The following is a 7,317-nucleotide window of genomic DNA, read 5'->3' as shown; positions in this document are numbered from 1 at the left end:
TGCATTTGTGTACTCTGATACTCCTAAACAAAACTCATTACAACACAACCAATTGATCACCTAATTAATAAATGGAGTCCTCATTTGTCCATAAAAACTACAAAACCATTTCCATAAAAACCCAGCTTTTGTGGGAAAGCCTCAAAGGTTTGTTAGACAAACAGCATCATGAAAAAGGTTCAGGGGATGGTTAAAGGAGAGTTAGGTTATAAAAATATATCAACGTTTTAAAAATTTGGATATAGCCATCCCCTGTTAAATTCCACTGGAGCTGAAGCTGGATAAAATACGCCTTTATTAAATCCCACTATATTGGGAATGAAACAGCGCCATCTGCTGTCACTGGTCGTACCTGCACTGTATAGCAACCGTGGGAACTGTGGATCAGAACTCCTTTAGCCCAGCCCCTCTGGGTTATGGAGAAACCCAGAGGGGCTGAATATTAAGTATTAATATTAGACGAGGTAACACATCAGCAAATGTGTGTAGATAAAACATAAATACATTTCAGAGTATTTAAGTTCTAAAAACTAATTATTATATTAAGTTTTATGCTTTTTATTTTGTTTCTTGCCATTAGTTATTGCTGTTAGTTATTGTTGAATTATTATTATTTTATTTTGTATTTTCCGTGATTTTATGATGCGTTCATTTTACTACCCACAACGACTGACTTACTGTGGTATTTTGTGCAGGAACTATGTACAATTTGACAATGTTTTGCAAATATTCTGTGATACTTTTGATAAGAGTTTTAGTCTTTTGTTGTTAACATATGAGTTGCACACTAAAAGAAAAAGACACAAAAGTGACACATCACATTGTTTTTGTTTCCATTTTAAAGCAACAAGTCTAAGATTTTCTGTTTTATTTTTATATATGTATAATTCCAATTATTTGATAACAAGAATAATTTAAGTTATTAATATTATTGTATTAATATGTCATTATTATTATTATTATTATTATTATTATTATTATTATCAAGAAGAAAATACAAGAAAATGAGCTGAGCTCATTGTTATGCTATTTATTTCACGCCTATCCAACCTGTTATTTGTGTTGAAAGGTTCAGCCTGATGTCATTCACACACCTTCAAGAACAGAAAAAATCTGTTCCTTTACTTAAGGTGACAAGAACAAGAGGAAGAACTAAAGCCATACTAAAACTATGATTTCAGAAAAATGCATTTTTGTTCTTGCAGAGTGGGTGTATTTTGTATGAATGCAAATATGACCTCCAGTGTTTGATGCATGATTTTACTTAAAGACATTTTCTTGCAGATAGACTCTCAAACTAATATTTCATCACTTTGATATTGCAAACGTTTTCATGAGCTAAGTGCCATTTAATTTAAACTCCAATCTAAAAACCAGAAGCACGTTCAGTCTTGTATCATACTACTAACTTGAGGCAACATTGTATGGCACATAATTACCCAAAATGTATTGCAACATATAAGACTACCACATGGAGGTGCTGTTGCTTTATAGATAGAAGTAATATCTATCTGATTATTATGATATGTTGCGTTACTGCTGGGCAGTTTCTGAAACACAGATCTACAGATCACCACAACCTTTATGTGTTATGTGATATTATTGCAGCAAAGCAAAACGAACACTACAACACAGAGGTTACAGGGGACAGAGACAGTTGGAGAGACAAGAAGACGAGATGTTATGGAGAAACCCAGAGGGGCTGAATATTAAGTATTAAGTAAAGTCAAGTTTTTTAGCTTTATATCATGTCATAATGTTATTCCCTCATCAAAATACCTGGAGTGTTGCTTTGATTCTTTCATGCATGTTTGAGAAATCCTTTAAAGGGGTTTAAATTATGTTTTCCAGTCACACAGTGCCATTTATAGCACATAACTATAACTATGTTACCTTCAGTTGTTATATAAGAAAAATACTACATATAATATGACATGAAAGAAATTTGACTTCATAATTTCTCCCCTTAAAACTCCCCTTAAAAACGTCAGCTCTTTCTGAAACTCCACCTTCAGGAAGTCATTACGACATTGCTCCTCTGTTAACCCTTTAACAACATTTTTACCAGCATTGCTCTGAGACGTAGCAGCAAATGCGCAATTCCACCAGGTGTTTGCTAAATTGCTGCTGCCGCTAGTCTGAAGGAGCTGAGTTGGGAAGTCGTGGGTGAGGATTTGTGTTTCAATGCAAGAGACATTGTTAACTAAACTGTTAATTAAAATGACTATTAATAGTTTTTAATTTCAGCATTTAAATAGCATTTAGTTGTGTAATATCAGTCTGTGCAGTTCCAGGCTGACAGCAGAGGAGACTTCAGACAGCCCCACTTCAAAAATCCAGAATTATCCTTTTAAGAAGAGAGCATGCAATTAGTAGCTGTCAGGTGAGCGTGTCCATTGGCTCCTGATCCAACCAGTGGGCACCGCAGCAATCAACATTTCCTGAGCGAACAAACTGAAGCGGAGCCATGGGGTGGGAGGAGATGTAAAACACAGAAACTGTCTGATCATAATGCAACAGTTCAGGGGTTCAGTAAACATTTTCCTGGTTGTCATTCACGTGAAGGTATAGGCACACGTTCAGCTGCAGCGTAACACGGAAGCCCACAGTTTCCTAACATGCCCAGACAGCTGTGTTATTGCTCTGTTAATCAGGCGTGAGATTAACACACAAGCAAAAAGCTGGTGGTGACATGTCCGGCATGGTAAAGGTGCGGAAAAAAACTAGGTCCTGTAGAGAATCGCAATTCCTCGTCCTGGCAGTTCGGAACCGATTCAGAATGCTCAAAAATCAAATTAAAAATACATTTTAGTTCGTATTTCTTTGCCTCCCCTATTCAGGAGTTTATGGCATATCACGTTATAGAAACCCATCTCACCTGACATTTTGAATAACTCTGGATATTTTTTATTTCGGAAAGCCAGTCAGCTAAGCTAACCTAATAGTGGTAATTTAAGTTACAACATTTTATGGACAAACCTATATTTGTTTAAATATAAACAGATGAAATTTGATACAATACCTTACAGAATTGTTTCATCCATCCATCCATTTCTGTTCACCCTTGTCCCTTAGTGGGGTCAGGAGGGTTGCTGCTGCCCATCTCCAGCTAACGTTCCGGGTGAGAGGCGGGGTCACCCTGGACAGGTCGCCAGACTGTCGCAGATTGTTTCAAAGGAATGTTCTAAAATTTGCCAAGACTGTCTTTTCCTCTTGCCAGTCATATAATTTAAACAGAATCTCTAGACTGAATAGAAAAATCGGTCTCTTAATCGAAAATAATTTCTGAATTAAAAATCGTTTCTGAATCGAATTGTGAGCCTAAAAGTCGGAATTGCATCTGTAGACATTGAAAGATTTGCACACATTAACATGCAGTAGCTGTGTTTTGATTAACCATAGAATTGCACTAATTGAAATTATATATAATAAATTTGCTTGATAAAAAAAATGTTTTGACAAAAAGTTTTTGCGCTTGTATGAAAATATGTATTTTTGCAAATCTGCAATGGAAACAATTTTTCGCATCACACAAGTCACAACAGCTGCATGATGCTACCGGTGGAAAAGACGAAGAAGACGACAGGATGATGGTTTTCAGACAATATTCAGCCGGCTCCACCAGAGCTCTCTCAGCATCACACACTTCATAAAGAGTTGTGTGTCATTCCAACGTGTTGAATCCAAAGCTCTTCTGTAAAATGGCCAAATACAATTTTCCCAAAACGGTGCATGCATAGCTGCTCTCTGATAGATGATGAGCATGAGATATATTCATAACTCCATGGCTGAGTTATGAATATATCTCATGTAACTGTTGACATCCGTCAATGCTGTGATTTTTAATCACTCATCACATGAATCATTCACATATGATTTTCATTTCATTTCTTATTTAATGGAAACAAGGCAATTGCGAAATTGTGTTGTCTTTTTTTTTAAACATTAGCAGAATGTCGACAAAGATTTAAACACATTTGATCACAGAAATGCAGCTACTGTTTCAACTGGTCGTCCACTGAAAACAAACTGATTTGCTTTGAGGCCAAACAGACGAATGGAAAGCTCAGTGTAGCCTAATTGTCGGGGGTTAAGAGACGAGACAGAGCTGCGGAGGAGATAAACGTATTTTCTCAGTTGTGGAAGCAAAATAAATAAGCATGAAGAAAGAATGAATTTATGGCATTTTGGAGGAATCGGCTTGGCTAACTGGTTGTCTCTTCACCTCTAAAGAACCTGTTAAAAAATGTTGGGTGCTTGATTGGGATGAAAGGAAGAAGTTTGCCGTGCCTCAGCTGTGAATATCCCGCCCTCTTAGGGGAGCCTGGACGTGCGCTCATTTGTAATGCTGCTGCACATTAATGCTATCATTTATTTATTCTCCTGGCTGCAATTGTTATTGTAACACAGATTAGTCATTCCCCTGTTGTCGGTGGCATGCTCCTCTGTCGTGTCAGCAATCTCCATGTCCTCGCTCCCGCAGCACCCACTAATCCCCTCTTTCTCTACACACACATAAACAACTGTGCATGTCACAAAGGAAACAAAACAACAACAACACAATAGACTTGAAACGGCACTTGTAATATTTTTACATCAGCATTACTTCTCTGCAGCTGCTCTTATGAAAATAATAAAAAAGTTCAGCCGAACAACAAGCACATTACCTGGACATTTAAATTTAAATGTCAACTTGATTAGATAATAAGCTACAAAATGTCTGAACTGCTTTTTTTTGGTTATTATGTTTAAAATATGTTTAACCTGTTAACTGTCACCCTCAAACTGCTGACATCTTATCCATGTATTTATGACAGTTAAAGCTGCAGAATGTAACGTTTACAGAAGAAATGTTGTTTTCTATATTCGTTAAACTGTCACCATGTCCTGACAGATAATCTGTGAAAAGACTGAGCTGCTCCTCCTCCCTGAGCTATTATTACTGAAGAAATGCTGGTCAAAAACAACCAATCAGAGTCAAGAGGAGGGTCTTGGTGGTGTCAATCATCCTCATGTACTCGCTCCTAAATGTGCTAATGGCAAAGAAACAACTCATTGTTACAGGATCCCTGTTTATCCTCCATCATTGGTGCTCATGCTAACTAGCCTTAGCATTCATGATAGGCTCTGCTTTCAGGAAAAAGCTGCAGCGTTGCGGAGAGCAAGGGAAAGTGTCTGAGCATCGCGTACACAAACCTGACTGACAGAACTAAGACCCTCCTCCTGGCTCTGATTGGTTGCTTTTGGCTCAGCAGTGTATTTCTGTAGTTAGAACTTGGAAATGTCAGAGGAGCTTGATTTTTTTCCACATGTGACAATTTTAACAAATAAAAATATATATATATATATTTTAATAACAGTTAGAAAACCCAAAGTTCAATATTCCATCTTAAAACATTTTTGCTGCCAGAAAAGTGTAATCAAAATAGGCCAGTAATAAACTTTGTTACATTAATTAAAATGCATAAACTCTGTTAAAAATAACTCTAACTAATCAACCCTAATGTCTATTGTCAAAACGGGATTTGACTGGGCTCCTTCAGGGTGAATCTGTCCGTTCTCTAAGTCTGTCCATTCCAGGGTTTCTGGTGGGTTTAGTCAATTATCCAAAAGTCAATGGATGAGAAAATCCCCAAGTGCACTATGAATATGTATATGTGCCACATAGTCAAGATCACTCTGCAAACAATGACCACAGCCAGACCCAAAGAAAATTATTTTCATATATAAATCTGATTTTTCATGTACTTAAATGTTGCAGCTTTGTGTAGCAATGCAGTCAAGTGTCCAAAGAGTGCCAGCAGGGTTACCTTAGGGACATATGCAGGGATCTCTACGGTACTTACCTAGTATGTTCGTGGTACTTATGGGTAACTACAGGCTTCTGATCAGTCTGTCATTGCAGATGGCTCCTCATACCAAGTTACGGTGTGCTGTAGGTTTTCTTCCTGTTTAGAGGGAGTCTTTCCTCCCCACTGTCACTGCATGCATGCACACCAAGTGTCTGTAATTACTGAGCAGCTAAAGGGTCTGATGGTATCTATGGATACCCCAATTTCCCATATTCACAGGGTAAGTACAGATTTTTTACTTGTTACTTTCTGAATACATACATAATACTGAGAGGGTACTTGTACTTGCTGGTATTCCCTGTGTTTTACAGGGAACGTGCTGGGTCTCAACAGTCAATGACTTACAGTACTGACTGTGCAAAACTTTGTCAATATTCCACTAATGTTGAAAAAGCAAAATTTCGCAATTACGGTGTTTTCATCAAATAAGAAACCAGTTCCAGGTTGTGAGGTAGCCAAACACAAAAAAAATTCCAACAGTGTGTTTTGTGATTAAAGGTACTGCAGGTCCTTCAGTCACAGAACTCAGCCAGTGTCTTAAAGAATGTCTCTGAGGAGGAACAATGAGGTGTTTTACTTGATCATCATCTAGAACGAGACGTCAGCAGAAGCAAAATTCAAAGTGACATAACATGGCCAGAGGAAAATGTAACTGCAATGTCAAGACAACATTTAAAGCCACCAAGCTATCTTTGGAAGCTAACCAAGTAGTAATACTTAAGACCTACAGCTAATGGCTCCCTGCAACAACACACTCTGATTGTGTTCTTCTTCACCACTGAATTGTGGTGCTCTGCTTGTACGTAAATGGTGGAATAAAATGGACGTTTCTCGCACTGATTAAAAACTCGTTGAATGACTCGTACAGAAGGTGAGTGCGATAAAGTCCTGTGGGAAAGTCTTGAATTGTTGCTCCCTTTGCCAGATTTTTTTGTACTCTTTCAGAAAGATGTTTCTCCGGCTGTCCAAATGTCCTTTACAATCTTCCAGGGGACATCTGCTACTTTTCTACCATTTTATAATTCCACAGCTGTCCTTCTTCAAGGGACATTTTTGTCTGTTCAATCCGTTAGCACTGGACTGAGCAGGCATGGAAAGCCTCGTGGACCAACCAGTTCTCTGTCTTCAAGTGACAGACAACTTATTACCAACAGTAAATTAGACCTTTATGACTAGTTGCCTGCCACAAAAACACAGTAATTTCAGATTCTTCTAGGACAATTTATTTTTTGGTAACGCTGACTCTGATTCTAGACTGATTCAACTGATTCAGATTGAAAGAGTTTTTATCCTGAAACCAAATCAGAGTTTCAATCACACCGAGCTTCAGCAGCTTAAGGGAAGTTGTTTGTGCTCGTCCCCCCTGTCTGTCGGAGGCGGGGAACTAACCTTCTGAGATGTTTAAAGGGATAAGTCACTTGTTGTGCATGCTATCTACAAGAGCAAGAGCTGCTTCCAAAATAGT

Source organism: Poecilia mexicana, unplaced genomic scaffold (genome assembly GCF_051168715.1).
Source record: "Poecilia mexicana isolate PSO_F unplaced genomic scaffold, ASM5116871v1 scaffold_2, whole genome shotgun sequence".
Taxonomy (NCBI): domain Eukaryota; kingdom Metazoa; phylum Chordata; class Actinopteri; order Cyprinodontiformes; family Poeciliidae; genus Poecilia; species Poecilia mexicana.
This window is presented reverse-complemented; position numbering follows the sequence as displayed.